We start from the raw sequence: 21,870 nt of genomic DNA on the forward strand, positions 1-21,870 counted from the left end.
ACTTCATGGTTTCCAGCTTGTACATGGCTGGGGCTTTCCTGGGTGATTATTCTAATTAATTTAACTAGAGGGAATATACACACATTATGAATAAAATACAGAGGGCTTGGCACGATATCAATACTAGATAAGCATCAGTTATTACTTTGGCATTTTATGCGGGAACAAACTCTGAAGGAGAGTGTTTCAGGGGAGACAAGGAAACAGGACTAATAGATGATGAGAAATGGTATAAAATAACAAGATTTAACAATTCAGAGACATATTGAGCACGTATTATGTGTAAAGCACTGGCTGAGACTCCAGGAATAAAATGGTGAAGGAAATAGACTAAATTCCTGCTCATGAAGAATTTATGATCAGGGGATAACATTTCACTGAACTAATGAGTGCAATGTCTCTTATTTTTATGCAAAATCCTAGCTGCACTAGTATGTATGTAACACATACAGGTATGTGTGTTCAAAGGAGCTAAAGAAAGTTGAACACAACGCAAGCAGTGAATGTCCTCTCCTCATTCACATCTTTAGAAGGCAACACCTGCATCATGGACTCTCTCTACTTGACATTATCTGGCACAAAGGAAGGGTTGAAATGAAGTGAAAGTACATTATGGTTGTTGTGGAATAACTGTTAGATTGCCCACCCAGCAGCCGTTTCCATTTATTTATTTTTTTGTTAACATAATTGGTTTGGGTTTTGGTTTGGGATAGCAACGTACTCAGGAAGGTGGCTCCCAACCTTCAATAACCCCAGAGGATGGACCGTGATTATTAAGGTTTAAAAGCTTTTGCTGGTCCTTCTGTTTTGCAAGTGACTGGCATGGAGTGGCATGCAACCTTGCTCTGGCTAATGGAAAGTGAGTGGGAAATGTGTTGGGGAATTTCTAATGAAGGAGCTTAAGAATTGATGTTAATATGAAAAATTAATTTGACATCTACTTGGAGAAAATATCTTGCTATGTGGCCGTGAACATGTCATTTTATCTAGCCTTCTAGGTTTCAGTTGCCCCATCACGTTAGTCATTCTTGCTGCCTAATTAACAGAATCGTTAATATTATAGAATTACAGATGTTAACATGATTTCCAAATTGTAAATGCCTAGAATATTGTGACTACATTAATTATAAATTACTTTGAACTCTTTAGATTAAAACACATAAACAAATAAATCAGTGATACCATGAGAGTATATGCTAATATGCCAGCCCTAAGAAATATGCTTCTTACTTAAAGAAACTTAAGGTAAATATAACAGCTTAGAAAAGTCTTCCCATGCATTCATTTATGTGTGCATATTTCATTTTCATTGTCTTAATTCATTTCTCTCAAAATTCATGTGTAATTTTAGAATTATATTATTTAATAAGACTCAATGAATTCATGTTTATAAAGGAAAATTTTGAGACTTTCACCTCTGCCCTTTGAGAGCATAATGACAAATACAGTAGGTACAGATTCAAATCAATAAAATATTACAGATACATTTGAAGTCCCTTTGTACCCTTTCCAAAACACATTTTGTGGTGGGTGTATATATCTTTGGATCATATTTTATACTTCGCTTATCTCTCTGTATTACATAGGGTATTAACTAAGCTTCTGTAACCAAGAGTCCCCAAAACACAGTGGCTCAAAGGAAATTGGAGATTATTTCTCTCTCACATAGCAGTTGATAGAGAGGTGAGGGCCCAGGGTAGGCAGTCTGCTTTGATCCATGAGATTTTGTTGTCTCATTATCTCTTAAGGCAGCAGTTTTCAAAGTGCAATCTGAGGCCTCCTGGCGTTCCTGGGATTCTTTCAAGGTGTCTGTGACCTCCTCCATTTTTCCAACTATGTATCTGTGTGCGAACAAATTTTCTTCACGTACATGAACAACAACAACATTACTATAGATTGAATGTAGAAACAGACATGAGACTTTATTTGTCTTGAATAAAGTCAGACATTAAAAAGATTTTTTAAAATGTAAGAGTGCCGCTCTTTCACTAAATTTACTTTAAAGTTATTTTTCATAAATGATATGTTAATGTAAACATTTATGTTTTAATTAAATAAATGCATTTTCATGTCTTAATTTTAATTTTGAACATGATTAATATCAATAAATATTCCAACATAAATAAATGCTCTTTGAGGTTCTAAATAGTAAAATTAAAAAAAAAATGCAGTGTCTATTTGGTGGAAATATCCACCTAAATCTTCTTTTACTATGAAGAAAATAGAATAAAGTTAGGGAAACAACTAGCAATTCAGTGCAATCTGTGTATCCATAAACAATATATAATGGTTGTGTGCTCTAAGGATTTACATGAATGGTATCCTTCTGTGTGCATCCTTCTGTACATTACTTATTTGTAATACAAAATTGTTTTGAAGATTTACCCATGCTGACACATATAGATCCAGTTTATTTATTTTAACTGTTGACTACTATTATACTGTAGGACTAAGCCAAAATTTACTTAAGCATTTCTTTGACTGGTGGGTATATAGAAGGTTTCTAATTATTCACTCTTATGAGAATTGTAGTAATAAATATATTTTGCATCTCTTCTTGCATAAATATGAGAATGTTTCTTTAGAGAATTGTGGATAAAATTCTGTGTTGTGGGGCATACATGACTCTAAACTTTATTAAATGTTGTTAAATTGTTCTCCAAAGTTGTTGGGCCAATTTTCAAACCCACTTATACAGCAGGAAAATCCCTTTGCCCTCTCTGCTTCACTCTTTGGCACTACCAAAGTGTTAATTTTGCCAATAGGATGGTAAGAGAACTGAAAGTTACTGTTGTTGAATTTGCAGTTCTCTTCAAAATTAGAATAGTTAGAAATAGGTATGATGGCAATCAAAAGAATTCTTGATAACAGTGATCACATAATTGAGGTTTATTTTTCTCAGAAATGTGGAAGTGAGTATTGCTAGCACTGGTTCTGCAGATCATTAATACAATCAAGAAAATTAGGCTTAGCCATCTTTCTGTTGCATTATCCTAAATATGCTGTCTTTTCTTCCTTATGCTTATCATCCTATGGTTGCACGATAATTGTCACTATATCACTTACATATTTAACAGAAAAAGGGGGAGGTGGAAAGAGGGTCCATACACTCTCCGCTTTGATTTGTTCTGTCAAAACAGGCCCCTAATCCCCACTCCAGCAGACTTCTCCTTATGTAGGTTCCACCCCCCACACCCGCCCCAAGATTGTGTTAATTAGCCAATACTCACACATTTTTCTTGTAGATGTAAATAATCTAGAAAAAAGATAAGGTATGTCCTTCATATTTCTACTTATCCCAAACTATCATAACTTTCTAAGCGTCTTTATTCTTTGATATGACTTTTAGGATCAACTTCTCATATTTCAATTAAATTGTTTTTTCTTTGGGAATTTTGTTAGATTTGCACTTTTTTATATTTGGGATAAATTTATAGCTTTACAATGTCGTAAACAGCAAACAGTTGGGTCTTACTTTTTATATTCGATCTGACAATCTCTGCATTTTAGTTGTTTAGTCTTTATATTTAATGTAATTGTCAATATTGCTTGATTGTGTGTAGGTTCACTATCTTGGTCATCTATCTGTTCTTGATTTTCTCTCAATCTTCTCATGCCTTCTTTAGGGTGAATAAAATATGTACTATAAAACCTAGAATATATTATTATTATTATTATTTTGGTACTATACAAAGTGATAAAAATAATTTCTTTATGAAACAGATGGAAGCCCCGTTCTTTTAGAAGGAATTAAATGTATCAGAAAGCTAATTATCTAGAAAAATGAAATATCTTTATTAATTTTTATTATATAAGCATTTATCTTTAAGTTTGTTTAGAGGACTATTAAGACAAAAATAATAATGCATTGTGGGTTTTATAACATACATATAAATAAGTCATAAAAAAACCCCACAAAATGTATTTACTCTCAACTGTGGAAGAATCTTCCATCTTCTGCCATTTTATCAGCATGGAAACAAGAGTGGTTCTCTTTTATTTTATTTCTTTTTGGCACTTTTATACCCTCAAGCATTTGTTAAGTTTTTAAAAAACTGATTTGTAACATATATAGCAGGGATTTTTGACTTTCTATATCCTAACCAGAAATAGAAATCTATCACTTACTTTTAATGCTTATGAAATTACTATTTGATCTATAATTTATTTTGAATTATGTTTATTAGTTTACTAATATGTGGGGAGTGTAATGTCTCTGATATCACTCCTAATTCATTGCATTGTATGTTATATTGATTATGTGACTTTTTGAAAGTGTTACTTTCTTGTTGACATTACTGAGGAATGGCATGTAGGCCTGGAGTTGCTGCCTGTCATTCACAAGCATATAGTCTACCTTAGAAAGAAGCCCTTACAGGACTGAGAAATAGAGAAACAGTAAGGTCTAATTATATTAGCCCATAAATCAAGCTGCTGTACTTAGACTTTCCAGTTACATAAGTCTATGATTTCTCTTTCGGTCTCCATCCACTTTGGGCTGGATTTTGTTGTTGTTGTTGTGTACAACCTAATACAGGAAATGTGATGAGTTCACTTTTATGTGTATCAAGTTTGTGTTGTGATGGAACATACCACAGCTCAGGAAGAAGATGTGAATTCAGAGTAGAATATCAAGAGTTTAGGACCATGATGACCTGGGGCTTACAGCCATGGCCAAACATAATAAGCTAGTGCTCCAATAAAGGTCTTCATCACCTGAAGTCATAAGTTTCCTATGATGGTTAATTTTATGTATCAATTTGACTGGGTCACAGCGTGCCCAGATTTTGGCTAAGCATTATTTCTGGGTATGTCTGTGAGAATATTTCCAGATGAGAGTAGCACTTAAATCCATAGATACAGTAAAGCAGATTGCCCTGTCCAATATGAGTGGGCATAATCCAATCCATTGAGAGTCTTAGTAGAACAAATGGTAGAAAAAGAGAGAAAAATTGTCCTTTCTCTGCTTGACTGCTTGGGCTGAGACATGAGTGTTCTTCTACCCTCAGAGTAGGACTTACACCATTGTCTCCCCTGATTCTCAGGCTTTCAGACATATATATATATGTCTTCATATATATATATATATATGTCTTTTTTCATTGCAAATATGCGTCATGACTTTTCCAACAATCCAATACACACACACACACACACACACACACACACACACACACACACACACTGGGGGTGCCAAAAAATGTATACACATGATTTGTATTCATCTTTTGTTTTCAGTATATATTCAGTATTATAATTTTAATACAGCTTTTTCCTTTCTTAAAATGTGTATACTTTTTTTTGTCTCTCTCTCTCTCTCTCTCTCTCTCTCTAAATATATATATATATATATATATATAAATATATATATATATATATATATGAACACACAGTGCAAGCATATGGTGGAAAGTTCATGAACTTAATTGTCAGACAGTGTGTGTGCGTGTCTGTGTGTGTGTGTGTGTGTGTGTGTGTGTGTATTCTGTTTGTTTTGAGAAACCTGACTAATACACCTCCCTTTTGCTTTTTTATAGCGTTGAAAGTTATATGCTGTTCTACCTGCTTTTATTACCCAGAACCTTTTGTTTCTGGCAAAATCTTACTTAAATTGCCTCTCTTTCTTGGCCACCATTCACCTTCTGAAGGGAATGACACATTGTTTGTAGCTTGATATCACCAAAGACATGAGACAGCACTCTGGATTTGGTGACTGTTATTCATTTCCCTGGCCATTGGCAATATTTAGCAAACAGAATCGCCTTTGCCATGGTTACCAGGGAACCTGTGCCCGCACACATCCATTTTAGGCTGTGGCGTCTATACCTGAGCGTGCATATGCCAGCAGATGCTTTGGTGCTTGCAACCTGCAATGTTTCCTGGAGCAGCCACGTCATGTAAAATTGTTTTTAATTATTCCCTAAGTTTCTTTAAGAGAAAGCCAGAGAAATGAAGGTTGTCTGCCAGAAAACATTTTTAAAATTAATAATTTAGGCAGAATGAACCCTGGAGCAAGTCACTTCAGGGTGGTTTAAATAGGCCAGCGCGCCTTCGCAGCCGGTTTTCGGTGCACTGCTTCGTTTCCATTCCCTGGACTACTACACTTTGTTCAGGCTCTCATTGTCTCTTATACTGTTAGTAGCTAATCTTTCTATAATTGCTTAAGGTTTGCATAAAAATTATATCAATTGGTCTTTTCAATAACCCTCCAGTGTAGGTGGTTTTTCCCCCATCTTGACAATGATGAAACTAAAAATAAGAGATTAAGTTATTTCCCTTAGGTAATAGTGTTAATTTGTTTCAGAACTCAGCCTTCCTACTACAGAATTTGACATGCTTATGTTACACAGTAGTTTGACTCTGACACCACTGTTTGAATTCAGCTGAATTAGTCATTGTGGGCTAACTATTGCAACAACGACCCCCAAATCTCAAAGGATTAACAAAATAAAAGCTTATTTATCTTTATATAAAAATTTAAGGTCTTCTATGTAGTCATTCAGGAACCGTCAGTTGGAATCTAGACTGTCATGACATATGCCTTCAAGGTTAGCTCATGGCCTAATATGGTCACTAGATTTTCCACCTTCTATCCATGTTGCAGGCTGGAGAAAATGAAAAAAAATAGGAGCTATTCCCAAATGTCTGTCCTACTTCCTTTACAGAAACTTCCAACAAATCCTTCTCAACAACTTTTACTTATATCTCATTGGACTAAAACTTATTCACATAACCACTCTAGCTGTTACGGAAATTAGAACGTTTGGTCTTTTGGCTGTGTATGTTATTGGTCCCAGTGATATAGAGATTCTATTAGTAAGAAAGAAGACAAACAAACAAAAAAAGGATGTAAGTTAGAAATGCAGTCAGCTGTCTCCATTACCTTCTGCCTCCATATTTCAGACTATTCCCTTTCTGATCATTACACTTAGGGTAATATCCAAGATGGGATGAGATTCATGGGAAAAGTAAGGATCTGGGATGAAGTAAAGTAAGAATTTGTGCATATTATTTGGTAATCAAAACTAGTGTTTTAAATTTTGTTGAACTCTTCTTCCCAGGATTGATCAAAAGAGTTGTATCAGTATGTCTTACTAAATAAGTCATACTGCTACAGATAACTCCTACCTTCTCTATTTTTTCTTTCTTTTTTTATTTTCTTTAATATGTATTTACTGAAAATTGTTCTCTACTACACATTGCACCTAGGAGTCAGTGATGAGCAAAACCATCATCGTTTTTGTGTTTGTGAAGCTCATAGCCCTTGTCTTCCATACATCCAATGCCTTTTTAACACCTTTCTAGAGTTCATCTTCCTAAAGAGAGTAGTTGTTCAATTCTATCTCACTGAAAAATATAGTATTCAGAGATGCAGGGAGCATAGCGGTTGAAAAAACAGACAAACTTGGATTTGGCTTCCAACTCCATCATTTTCTAATTGAATGACCTCGAGAAAATGACTTAATTTCTTTGTATTTCAATTTCCTCAGCATTTAGACAATGATAATAATATTGTAACTAATGGAGGTACTGTCATATTTTTAAGTAGAGCAAAAATACCTGGACTTTTTATCCCAATGCATCACACTATAGCAAAGCTAGACAGCACATGCACATCTTCACTGGCATAGAAATAACTAAACTTGGTATCATATTAATTAATCATAGTTGTCAAGAATATTAAATTAAAATGCAAAGCTATAATGTGTCTTACATGATTGATAATACCTATGCAGGGAACATGTAAATAAGTTTATTTTAAGTATAATTCTCACTTCTTGTTTATTATAGTCTGTTGTAAGGATTGATTGAAATAATGTGTTTAACATTCTTAGCAGTGTGCGTGAGTGATGGATGATCTCTAAGACATCTCCGCCATACTCCTTGATTCTGATGTTCATGCCTTTAGGTAATCTCATCCCCTTGAGTGTGAATAAGATCAGCGATTTTTGCTTCTAACCAGTGAAATACAGCAAAGGTGAAAAGGTGTTAATTGCATAATTCCATTAAGTTATATAATACTTTAGATTGCTAACAGACCTGATCAAGGGACTCTTTTTGTTGGTTTGATAATGTAAGCATTCATATTACAACTCTGAGTAAGCTCTAGGAGGCATGGGCTGTCTCCATTCTCTAGCCATCAAAAACATGGGGTCCTCAGCCCTACAAATGCAAGAAAATGATTTCTGCCAACCACTTGAGTGATCTTGGAAGTAGATTATTTTCCAGTACAGCTTTCTGTTGAGAACACTGTCTCGTTTACATCTTGAACTCAGCTTTGTAAAACCCTAGCTAAGCCAAGACCAGATTCCTGACCTACAGAAACTGAGGTGATAAAAGGGTGTTGTTTTAAGTTACTAAGTTAGCAGTAGTTTGTTATGCAATAATAAATAACAAATACAGCTTAACACATAAAATGTACTAATAAATACAATAATTTTTTTAAATTATTAATGATAAAATAAAAAATTCTTAGTATGTCATTTAGGACTATTCCACCTAACTCCCGTATATTTTAATGAATTCATTTCCCAGGACCCTGAGCTTTAAACATCTTGAACTTTTTGTTATATCTCAAATATTTTCCTATTTCTTAACTGTAGTTGTAGCTGTTTCACTTATCTCAAATGCCTCACTTCCTTTTTCTTTACTTGAAATTGTTCTCAATTTTTAAAAGCCCATTTTAGGTACTATCCACTTCATGGAGATTGTTCAAGTGTTCTGACTGGGGTTAATTTATATTTCTCCTATGTTTCCATGGAATTTACTTGTGCTACTCCTTGGACTGGGGATAACTGAAGTCAGTTTACCCTTTCTTTTGTTTTTCACTGGGGAAACATGGTGCCGGAGTATTGGGCCTCCTAATAAGTCTCAAATTATGACTATTGCCTTGCCAAAATTCTGCTTCATCAACTTTCTTTTTCAGCTCCAAAAAGTAACTGATATATTTGCCCTTCTTACATAAAAAACTGTAAAATTAGACAAAATTCACAAAGTAACTGTTTTCAGACATTAGACCTCAGAAAACATGGGAATGTGACTCTGAGAGAAAGGAAAGAAAAAAATATGGTAAGCCACAATTAACCACAATGCAGGGAGGGAAGACCTAAGCAGAAAATAGTCCTATTCAGTTGAGAGAAAACACCCTGAAGTTCTAGAAAATTGAGTTGTCCAAAATTTGTGGATCAGATTACTATGTAGGATAGAGCGATACAATAAAAGCACTCTAGAAATATTCATGAGAATCCCCTTAAGTCTGTTGCTTTACATTTATAGGGTGAAACCTCTTGAGGCTTGGGAAATAATTACTGGAAAAAAAACAAAAAACCTCAAAGTGGAGAGGACTAATTGAACACCTTGGCTATTCATCAGAGATTACAGAAAGGCCTTAGTAAACTAGTACTAAAATAAAGATTACCATAGAATTGTCCTAACAAAGCTTGAAAATAATTATTGAAAGGATCAAGCTGATTTACAGGTAATTTAGCTGCATCCAAAACAAACTTTGATAGTCTTTAAGGATAATAAAATTCAAACATTCAAAATATAGTATTTACAATGTTTGATATTCAAGCAGAAATCAATAAACATACAAAGAAGCAGAAAAATGTGAGCAATCACCAGAGAAATAATCAATAAAAGAGCCCCAAAATGACAGAGATGATGTAATTATTAGACAAGTATCTTAAAACATCTATCTATCTATCTATCTATCTATATATCTATATCTATATATATATATATATATATATATATATATATATGAATGTATAACACAAAAACATGAGCACAATGAGGAAATAAATGTAATAACAAAACCCAAATTTGTAGAGCTGAAAATCACAATAGCCATTTAGATACAAAAGAAGAAAATATTAAGGAACCTGAAGACATAGTGGTAGAAATTATCTAAAGTTAAGCACAAAGATAGATTTAAAAGATAAAGTATTAGTTATTTATAAGACATATAGAGAAGACCAAAGCACATGTAATTTGAGCTCCAAATGTGTGAGTGTGTGGGGGATGGGAGACAAAATATTTGACAAAATATGGCTAAACATTTTCCAAATTTGATGAAATCAATAAGCCCACAGAATCAATAAAATCAATAAGCACCCAAGCAGGATAAACACAAAGAATACCACAATAAGAAACATCAAAATTAAATCCCTAACCAACGATAAAAAGAAAACATCAAGGGCCGGCATAGTGGCTCAGTTGGTTAAGAGCTCGCTCAAGAGTTTGAGCTCTGAGCAACAGCGATTCGATGCCCGGCCCGAGCTGAGCAGTCGCTGAGCTGCCAATAGGTAGCAGGATGGCTCAGCTTAAAAAAAAAGAAAAGAAAAGAAAAGAAAACATCAAAAGAAGCCAGAGGAAAAGAGGTTTTATGCACAAAAGACCAAAGATAAAAAATTTCTACAGACTAATCTTCACAAATAATGGAAATTAGAGAAGAATAAAATAACATGTAAGCGCTAAGCAACAGAATGAAAAAAAAAATCTAGAATTCTATATCTATTTAACAACATTCAAAAATGAAAGTGAAATTAAGACTGATTTTTAGACAAAGCTGAGAGAATTCATTGTCAGCAGACTTGTGCTATAAGAAATATTACTGGAAATTCTTCAGGCAAATGAATTATGGACAGATGGACACTTCAACATGCACAAAGATATATAAATCCCAGAAATGATTAATTTGGTAAATATAAATCTTTTTTGTCATTTTTAATTATTATAATGAAAAATGATTGTTTAAAGAGAAAGCAATATCAATATATTGAAGAGTTTATAAAATATGTAGATATAAAATGTTTAGAAAAAATAGCAGAAAATAAGTAGCAGGGGATGACTTGGAAGCACAGCATTGTGAGGTTCATACATTGAATTATAGTGGTATATTGTTGATTTAAGATAGACTATTGAATTAAGAATGCATATCGAAACCCCCGTTTATCTGGGAGATCACTTCATAAAATGTGTAGATGCCTGATCAAAGCACTGTACACCCGAAGCTGATGTAGAATAATATTGAATGTCAACTATAATTAAATATATAAATATAAATAATATAAATATAAATATATTCACAGGATGTAAAGTATAGCATAGGATATATACTCAATTGTGTAGTAACAACTATATATGATGTCAGAGGGATAGTAGACTGGGAGGGGGGTTATCACTTTGTGAGGGCTATAAATGTCTAATCATGATGTCATTTTGTACACTTGGAACTATTTAAAAAGCCCTGTAAAAAGAAGAAACCCCCAGAGTAACTACTAAAACAAATAAGCAAAAGCAGAATTATACCTAATAAACCAATAATACAAATAAAAAATAATTCAATTAATCCAAAGGGAGGCAAACAAATAAAAATTAGAGGGAAAATAGACCACAAACAGCCAAGTAATAGACTTAAAATCCATCATTTTAGTAATAATATTAAAACAAATGATGTAAACATTTCAATAAAGGGCAAAGGTTGTCTGACAGATAAAAAAGAGCCAAATGTATGTGCCTACAAGAAAAGCACATTAAAATAAAGATACATGTAAGTTAAACGTAAGAATACAATAAATTAATAGTTATAGATGTTCATGTATACGCTGGGGCAATGCACACACACACAGACTCACACACCCACAGTCTAACAATTAAGTTTGCGAACTCACTCTAGAAAAAGTGCTACATACCTCATTGTTAAATATCACTATGGTCACCTTTGAAGTACTCCCCTTGGGAAGCTATGCACCACTTTATCATTACAACAACAACAAAAAAAGCTGTGCAAAATGAAAACAAATGACTTTTCTTGGACCCGTTAGAGAACTGTGGTAATAGAACTGTCTACCACTCTGATATCTGGAGACAGGTGCATCCAGAGAGATGCAGCAAACATCCCTTTATCTGGTGCAGAAGGCCCTGGAGCCATGCACTTGTAGAAACAGTTAACTGCTAATTGTGAGGAAATTCTGGAGGCTGACTGTGGACTAGCATGAAAGTAAGAAACTCTTAGGCAGTGCAGCCTTAGGGAGACTCAAACACTATGCTGAGCTTTATATCCAGAAACCTAACCAGATCCTCATAGTGAAGATTCAAGAAAGATCCTTTCATGGGGTTGTCAAGGGAAGGGGAAGAATAATGGTATTAGTTTTCTAGGACTAACACAAAGACATTTCTAGTCATCACAAAGTACCTCAAATGGATATGGCTTAGAACAACAGAAATGTCTTCTCTTATAGTTCTGAAGGGTAGAGGTGTGACATTAAGCTGTCAGCAGGACCGCGCTCTCTCTGAAATCTATAAGAATCTTCTCTTGCCTCTCCCTAGTTTCTGGTGTTGGCCATCAATTCTTGGTATCTGTGGCTATCTCACTCTCATCTCTGCCTCTGTCATCTCATGGTATCCTCTCTACATGTCTGTGTGCACATTTTCCTCTTCTTATAAGGATATCAGTCATAGTAGAGTAACACCCAGCCTAATGATGTCATTTTAACTTGATTAAATATGCAAAGACCCTTTTATCCAAATAAGGTCATATTTATAGGTACTGGAGGTCAACATACCTTTTTAGGGGAACACAGTTCAACCAGTAACAGTAATTATTGTGAAATATAGCCAGAACCTTCATAACAAATGGCTACTATTCAGAAAAAAGGACTTTCTAGAACCTTATTTTAACTCAACTAAGGGAATTCCTTCCACTCTAGCCCCCTCCAATTATCTGTCTCACTTAACAGATATACTAATAAAATATACTCAAAAGGGGTTATGCCTTTAAGAAAGTGGATTGAAAATGCTGTGTAGCCAGGGAAGGCATTAGGGGATGAAAGGGAAAAAAAGTATACCACCGCGGAAACATTTGTGAAGGTCACAGACCCGAGATACATGTCTACTAAAGACTGAGATTTTAATCACAGGATTGTCATGTACTCTCCCCTGCCCCCACCACCACCACACACCTTACCACACCAATAGGCCTCCAGTATAATAACAGTGGATTAAAACTTAAAAAGCTGCAAGACACAGACCCTCTTAAGAGGAGTACTTAAGGGAGCCCAACATCAAGAAAGGAGACAAAAACAAGGACACTAAAGGAATTTGAATCTTCTGGCATTTATAGATACAGCAAACATTAAACACAACCCAACTTCTAGCCAGATTAACATAAATCCTCACACCAAAGGCCTATTTATCTCAGTCTCTATTACCCAATAAAACATATCCAGCTTTTAGAACATGCCAAAAAGCAAGAAAAAACAGTCTGAAGAGACAAGTCATCCTCAGAACCATCTTCGGATATGACACAGATATTGAAATTATCACATAAGGAATGTAAAATAACTATGATTACTACAGTAATGGCTCTAAGAAAAAAGTAGACAACACACATGGGCAGATGGGTGATGTAAGTAAGAGATAAAAACACTAAGAATCAAAAGGAATATCTGAAATAATATTAAAGAAAACACCACCATACCAGAAATGAAAAATGCCCTTGAGGGCTCATTAGTAAACTTGAGATTGCTCAAGAATCAGTAAACTTCAATTCAGGACAGGCAAATAGAAACTTTTCAAACTGAAATTCAAAGGGAAGGGAGGAAGGAAGGGAGGGAGGAACAAAACAATCGAGAACTGTGGGATATATCTGGAATACCAGAGGAAAAGAGATGCTAGAAAAGGAAAAAAAAAAGAAAAACTGATGTTGAAACTGGAGGCCAAAAGAGTCCAGGGCTCCTGCTGGCTGCGCTGCTCAGCCAATAGACAGGCTCAGGAGTTGGGTCATAGAATAAACGCTTATTATCAGAGCACTGATGGTCTAAGAAGGCAGCAGGTTAACACTTCCAAAAGCTGCCTTACCATTCTCAGACCAGCTTGGAGTTTTTAAGGGAAAACCTGAGCGTTCTTCCAGAGGCAACCCAGGAACAATGATGGAGTCAGCCTGGTACCATTGAGATTGTGATCAATAAGCCTAAGAGTATTAATCCTAAATTTCAGGGTAATTTTCTAAAACAGGGTACTGGGTAGGATAGGGGACATTCTGACCAACCTCCAGCCGCAGGAGAATGATCTATTGTTAAGCTATAGGTAGGTCGAGGAAAGGCGAGGCCAGGGACTTTGGGAGGCCTCTACTATGAGGGTGCCAACTGGGCTGTTTCAATGTAATAACGACTGAGAACTTACCAAAATTAATGACAGATGCGTCAAACTACAGATGTAAAAACCTCAGAGAATCCCAAACAAGATAAATATTATAACAAACAAACAAGTATATATCCAAACATACCTCTATGCACATCACATTCAAATTCAGAAAACCAAAGTAAAACAGAAAACCTTGAAATAAGCCAGAGTAGGCGGGGGAAACTTTCTCTCTTAAGGAACAAGCTAGAAGAGAGTAGAATGATATTTTTAATATTGAAAGGAAAAAAGAAAACAAAACCAAACCACCAACCTAGAATTCTATATCTGGAGAAATTATGCTACAAATGCGAGGAAGAAATAATGATTTTCTCAGACAAACAAAAACGGAGGCCATTCATTGCCAGGAAGAAAGGGCAGCCCGAGTCTGGGGCTGGAATTGGCAAGCCACTCCATCACATAGGTCAGCATTTCCTCAACTGCACCATGGCGAATGGAACTTGAAGACCCATAAGCTTCTTTCTAGATCTGACTTTCTGTGATATCGTAACATTATTGTCCTGATCAAAAAGAGAAGCAAAAACCAACCCTCAACAACATAGCTGAATTAAATTCTTTCTCATATTTAAGACAGGACTAAAAGCAATGGAAATGAGCAAGAGCTGAAATCATCTAGGAAACCTACATGGGATCAATTTTTTTTAAAAAAGAGTTTTTGCCTTCTTTTATTTCAGTTTTTGAGTTTTGGTTTGGTTGAAGGAATTCATCCCATTTCAGAATCAATGCTGGTGCATATGACTTCCTGGTTGTTCTGAGAACTTGGGCTACCACCACAGAGGAATCAGGGAAGGAGGCTATTTTTCAAGGGAGTCATTATGAATATTGCTCTGGGAGTCTGTGTTTTTGTTATTCATTTTCCTAAATGTTTTCATTGTTCCTTTAGTGTCAGGGAGGAGGGGTTAAAGCTACCTCTGGTGAACATATTGGAGATGTCACCTACATAGATAGCCAATGGGAGTCAAGGTCATCAAGGGACCTGGCCTCGAGTTTGACATGCATTTCTAATTGAGTTTCAGAAATCTCAGGTGATGGAACCGTGTGTGAAGCTTACATGGGGAGGCTCATTTATTCACATATCGAAGTTAACAGTTATCACAGATGCTGTGATGTACTTCATCATACTCTTCTGCCACCCTTAAGACTAAGCACTCATCCTGAGAATGTTGGCAGCTAAGTGCTCCCAGCTCAGACCCTCTCCTAGGACTGCCCGCTGTGTACAAGTTCCTCATTCCTCCTTCTTATAAGAAACTCTCATCAAATGACCATTCAAAGTGGAATTATAAATGTTTGGCTCCTCACTCAAATTTAGGGCTCCTTTGAAGGGTCAGTCCAGGTCCAAAGCCTCCCCATAGGCCTGACTGAAGCCTTTAGTGTGACGACATCCCCTTCAACTTTGCTTGTGCCCAATCCTGCCTTCTTTGAAACTCTACAAGTGTTGTTCCCAAAAGCACACCCAATTAGCTTTGTGCTGTAAATATCCATCTCACAAAAAGAAGAAAAACAAAATCTCCTTCTCAGACTCCACTTTCTTGGGTACCTGAATTGTAAAAAAATGCCCAAACTTTACTTCCATTGCTTTTGCTTAGTTGGAGGTCTCCTTTAAGGAACTAATATGCCCACCAAAGTCTGTATATTTCCCTCCATCTTGCCCCATCTCCTATATATAGTGCTTAATTTCTAGGAGTAGTTATGGCTCTCTAAAGTCAGATAGTTTAGACTTACCACCTTAAAAGTGCTTCAGTTTTCACTATTTTGGTGGATGTGTAATATTTTTCCATTAGTATTTCAGTTGCACTTCCCTGGTGAATAATGCTGTTGACTGTCTTTTCATGTTTACTGTTTTTTTAGGTACTATCTTCTTGACATAGCTGTTTTAATGCATTGCCCATTTTTCTATATGGCTTATGTCTTTTTTTCTTATTGAATTACAGGAATTCTTTATGTAGTTTGGATGTGTTTTGTCAAATATATTTATTTGTAATATTTTCTCCCATTTGTGAATAGCCTCATTTTCCTGGTGATATCTTTTGATGAATAAATGTTCTTAATTTAAAGATAGTTTAATTATCAGAGTTTTAATGGAGCCATAAATTGGTAAAAGTACTTTGGAAAATTGGCAAAGTATCTATTAAAGACAAGCATACATATATACATACTTGTAAATATATACTTAATTGAAATGCATCTATACATCCATAAAAGACATGTAGTAGAATGCTCATAGGAGTGCTATTTGTAATAGTCAAAAACTGAAAATTCTTATCAGTAGACTGTGTACATAAACTGTAGTATAACCCACATGGAATATTATACATCAATGGGAAATATATCCAAAATTACATAAAAAATATGGGTGAATCTCATAAACAGATTGTTGAGTAAAAGAAACCTGACACAAGAAGGCATATGTCATATTCCATTTAAGTATAGTACAAAAGCAGAGAATATTTACCTTTACTGTCAGGATAGTGGTTATCCCTGGGTTAAGGGGGGTAGTGACTGAAAGAAAGAACAATGATACCCCTGGAACTCAGGCAATATTCTGCCTCTTGTCCTGGATGCTGAGCGTTCATTTTGTGATCATCATTGAGTATAGCTATAATACATATACTTATCTGTATGCATGCACATTATATACAATAAGACAATAATATATTCCATACAATGCTATAATAATATATTTCAAAACGCTACTTCCAAATACAGGATTTCATTTGAGCCTTATATCAAACAACCGTTTCAGACTAGTGATTCAAAGACCATTATCATCATTTTAGAGATGAAGAAAAATGACGTTTTGAAAATTCAGCTCAATTAGACTAATATTTTTTAAGCACCTAATGAATCCCAGGAAGAGAGGACACACCAGATAGGAAGCTATAAATAGTTCTTACAGTTCAAAAAATGAAATAATTTATACCCAGAGCTCGTGGCTAAAAAGGATCATAGAACTTTGGAAATAGAAGGGACCCCGGCCATATTGACACTCTCCTTATCTAGATGAGGGCGAGGCCAAGAACATGTACTTTGTAGTGGCCCTGATTTGAATTGGGTTTTTAATTTCAACATTTAATCACTGGGTGACCCTGGGCAAGTTACCTAACCTCGGAATGCCTCAGTTCCTTGATCTGAACTGCAGTGTTAAGAATATCCACCTCAAAGCATGGCTCTTAGGGTACATTTGAAAGATCTCGGAATAATCCTAGCATACCACCCAACAACTCCCAGTTACAAGATGCATTACTATCCCTTCTCTTAAGGTGATTTGAGGTGACTGGGTCAAAGTCCAGTACCCTTTCTAGCATGTTCTCTGCTTCTCTAAGTGCAAACAAGACATACAGTGTTAGGTACACTGAGGGTGTAAGTGACATGCCACACAAGCTTTGTCCACTTTCCAGGGAATCTGCCTGTGGAGTCTCTGTGTTTCATAACCTGTGAGTGTGGAGATCCACTGGCCCAGCAGGGAGGCAGAAGCTGTCCTTGGTGTTGACGCATGGCTGTGAGAATACAGATGAGTAATCCTTTCTGGGAGGAAAGCGGGTCCAGCAGCCTGGAAAGCACACGTTCCAGGAGGCTGAGGAGGAGAATGAGCTTAGATGAGCAAAGCCCACCACCCTGGGTGTGTGATGCAATCCCTCAGGGATGTGTCCGAACCCAAATGTGTGGCCGTCCTCATCAGGATCTGTAGCCCTCGAGCCCTGACAGCTGTCACTATGGCTGATGTGTGACACCCTGACCTTTACTGACACTGTCCTTCCTTCTTGTCTTTCATCCCCTGCTGTCCCTGTTCCACATACACACTGATGACAGATAGGTCTACTATGGAACTGCTTGAGAGGAAATCATTCTCCACAGCTCTTGTCCTAGGACTGCAATCTCCCACGTGTTCAGGTGTTTGGTAGGAACTCTCAATCCAGGTAAACACTGCCCACCTGCCTGCAAGAGGCCCATCCTCCACCCGCCCTTCTCCTTGTGCTTTTAAAGGAGGTCCAGACTATTCAGAGTAGATTTCCCACCAATGAGGAAACTCCATTATATCTTATAAAGCACCTTCATATCCAGTACTTCATTTGCTCCTCATGACAGTCTTTTGGGGTAGGCAATCGAGGGTAGTATTTTCTTTTCACTGATGAAGGAAAGGAGTTTCAGAGTGATCTCCTGAATTGCCCAGGGTTACATCGCAAAGTAAGTGGCTGTCGGAATTAGAACTCGAGTCTACCGAGAACAAGCCCATTGCCTTTCACTAAGCTGTCTCTCAGACTCCACAGACATACTTCCACAGTTCCTGCTGCCTAGCAATATGTTCTTTCCTAATTTGTATTTGTGCCAGAGAGGCTATCAGCAAAAAGAACTCTCTCCCATACTCATCATATTCCTTGAAATTGAGGAGGGGAGTGCACGAATCAAATAAACAATCAGAGGTAGCTTTGAGAATCAGTTTTTGATGTCATCTCTTGGAAGCTATATCTAACATCCTTGATCTGGAATTGCCAGCCTCCTCTCTGTGTGTTCTTCTAGCACCTGTGCACACAGTTACACTGAATTTAAATAATCTACTTATGCACTAGATATAATATATTTGAGTTCATGGACCATGTCTTTCATCTTTGTGTTTTCTGGTACCTGAACATGATAAAAATAAATATTTGATTGGATAGTTGATTGAATGTAAAATAATGTCAATGGTATTGAGAGTCAAAGCTCTCTAAAGGTAATGTACCGTGATTCCTATTTTACTGAGGAGGACACCTAAACTTAGAGAGTGAAGGGAGCGTAGTAAAGGTCAGAAAGAGTAAGATGCAGGAACAGATCCACTTCTCCAAAGGCTTGTCTATGCTGCTCAATGCTGGGTTTCTACTGTAATGCTCAAGTTATCTATCCTTTTAAATCACCCTCTTCTACCTAAAGATAATAAAAGATGTCCTAATCTACATTGTTGAGAAGTCTCCCCCTCTAGAAGTACCTCTGAGCATTCCTTGGAAATGTTTACATGTTCTAGTTATCAAGATGGTGGCTAAAGTCAGCTCTTTTGTTCGCCTCTGCAGTCTCACAGCCACTTTGATGTACTACTTTTCCTGTCCCCTTATTAATTCCCCTAGTCATGGATGTGCCTCTTCTGCCATTCCCCAAGCACTGAGCATGAGGCTCAAAAGCATTTACCAAACACATGAAGATAACAACAGGGAGTTTCAAAGCCTGGATGGGAAACTAAATATTGGGTATTAGACAAGCACACTTCCTGAGCCTACCTGCCAATCACATCAGAAGGCAGATATGGCTGCCTGGGCTCCTCTTCGGTTCCTGGACTTTTTCCTGCTAGGATGGACTCTTCAGAGCTATTTCTACCAGATATTTTCCTTGAGTATCAGTCCCTTACCCTCAACGTTGGTCTTCAGTCCTTCAAGAGGAAATATAAAAGGAACTTCTAATGTAGAAAGAACAAAATTTTGACAAGATATATATCACCCATCCCCACTTTCATGATTCATTAAGCAAAATCTGTCAAAGCAGGTCTGAGGAATCTGTCAAGGCAGGTCATACCCCTTCACCAGTATTGACTACCCAAAGACCAAAGAGTAAGTGCTTATGTGTATAACCAGAATATTCCAAAGAGTAAACTCTCCCAGAAAGGAAAATGGCAAACAAACAAAGAAAAAAATACTTCCTTTTTTTTTTTTTTTTTATAAATGTACTTCTTTTTTGAACCACAGGGAGAAAATTTCACAGTAAGCTTAGAATACCTATTTTGTTCTGGTTTCTGTCAATCGAACATTTAGGTGTGTGGCCCCAGAGCAATTTTCCCCAAAATTGGGAGATATCTGCTGAGGTTCAGATAGCCAGTGGCAAATATTTGGGATCCATGTGTATTATTAATAATAATTAACATTTATTGAGTGGGTACTATATGCCAGGGACTGTGCTTAGCTCTTTACATGCATTCTCTTATTTAATCCTTCCAAAATCCTATGAAAAGGCACAATGATGCATTCTGGGTGTGGTTTAGGGCGCGGCTGGTTTGGTGCCCAAATCTACCATTCATCCTTTCTCTTCTCCAGAGTTCCCAGCCAAAGAGCATACTCACCAAGGAATCAGCAGCCAAATAGGAAAAAAAGTGCTGATTTTATTAATGTCTCAGAAAGCCCACAAAGGAAAACTCTTATGAAATAGGACTGAAGAACGCAGCTTAGGCCTGAGGCTTAGGAGAAGCACACCCAGTGTCTACTCACCCAGGCTTCTAGCCTGAATAGAGGCTAGAACAAAGCACAGAGTGTGGTCAGCCTCCTAAAGGGATGCCAGATAGAAAAAGGTTATGAAATCTGACTTTAAGACACTGCCTTTCTGACCAATGACCTTCTCATGGTCTGACCAATTAGATGAAAAATTCCTGCTCCCTCAGAAGGATCCGATGAGGTTAGACAGAAGACTGTGATGTAAGGGAGGAAGTGGAGCTGCCCTCCCTGTGGGTCAAGGCAAATTTGGTGAGCAACAGATTCCCATATGTGTTTTACAGAGGAGGAAACCACAGCTTAGTGAGGCGAAATATGTTGCCTAATACCAAATGGCTAGAAAGCAGCCTTCAAAGACAGGCTCTTTGGCTCCAAATCCTGAACTTTTAACAGATGCCTAATGATACCACTGCTGATCATTCATTTGCTATTTCCAACATATAGGACCTAAATCTTTTCAAAGTTCTCCCCCATTATTTTAGGAATCTCCAAGGACTATCTCTCATTTGTGTTTATGAACTTGGCTTGCCTTCATCACAGCACACCTGTCACTACTTTTCTTTCCTGCTCTAGCATCGTTAAAGGTGTGATGCTGCTAACCTATTCTTTTTCAAAGTCTCTGGAGACCTGTTGGGTTGCCCTAAGATCCATCTTTCCCTCTGTCATCACCTATATCTCACAGGTTTCAAGGGGCCCAAAAGGTCTGGAATCATCTTGCACTCAATGTTGGCTTCTACGTAGATATAGGAGGGAATTCCTTTTTTTATCAGTTCTTAGTCATGGTTTCTGAGGAGGTGCTGAAGTGTCTCTGAGAGTTTTAGAGAAATCTGTTCCTCCAATATCTGTTGGCAGAGTCAGACACTGCCTGTAGAATAGGTCAGGATGACCATGAACAAGGCAGTGTGCTACCTAGCCATGCTTTTCCATTTTGGTGTCTAATATTTTATACCCAACACCCTGTAATTTATTTCTTATGATGACCCTCAAGATTTCAAGATTTTATAAAACATACCTGAATCTCCTGAACAGACCAGCTTTAATTCAACTGGGCAGGCTTATTAAGTACTGAAAACTATTCTGTTAATCTTTAAAACTGCATGCATCTCATTATTAATATGCAAAAAAAAGGAAGATAAATGTAAAGGGACCACATTGTTACTGACCCTATAAGCGTTATCACTCTCACACACATCATGCCAAGAGAGCATGTGACAGGCAGCCATAGACAAAAGCGCTTCTCTTGGGTGTTTGCTCAGGATTGGACTTCTGACTCACCAGAGTCTCCTACTGCCCATTTCTCTGTAGTCTCCACCACCAGGCTCTGTCCTTATAATGATGACTTATTCACGGTGTCTACACATTTCCCCCAAGCACACAATGAACTCTCACCTCAGTGGTCAGCCATAGTTCTGAATTAGAGACTTTTTCTATCAGCTTT

The sequence above is a fragment of the Hipposideros armiger genome, unplaced genomic scaffold (assembly GCF_001890085.2).
Source record: "Hipposideros armiger isolate ML-2016 unplaced genomic scaffold, ASM189008v1 scaffold_14, whole genome shotgun sequence".
NCBI lineage: Eukaryota > Metazoa > Chordata > Mammalia > Chiroptera > Hipposideridae > Hipposideros > Hipposideros armiger.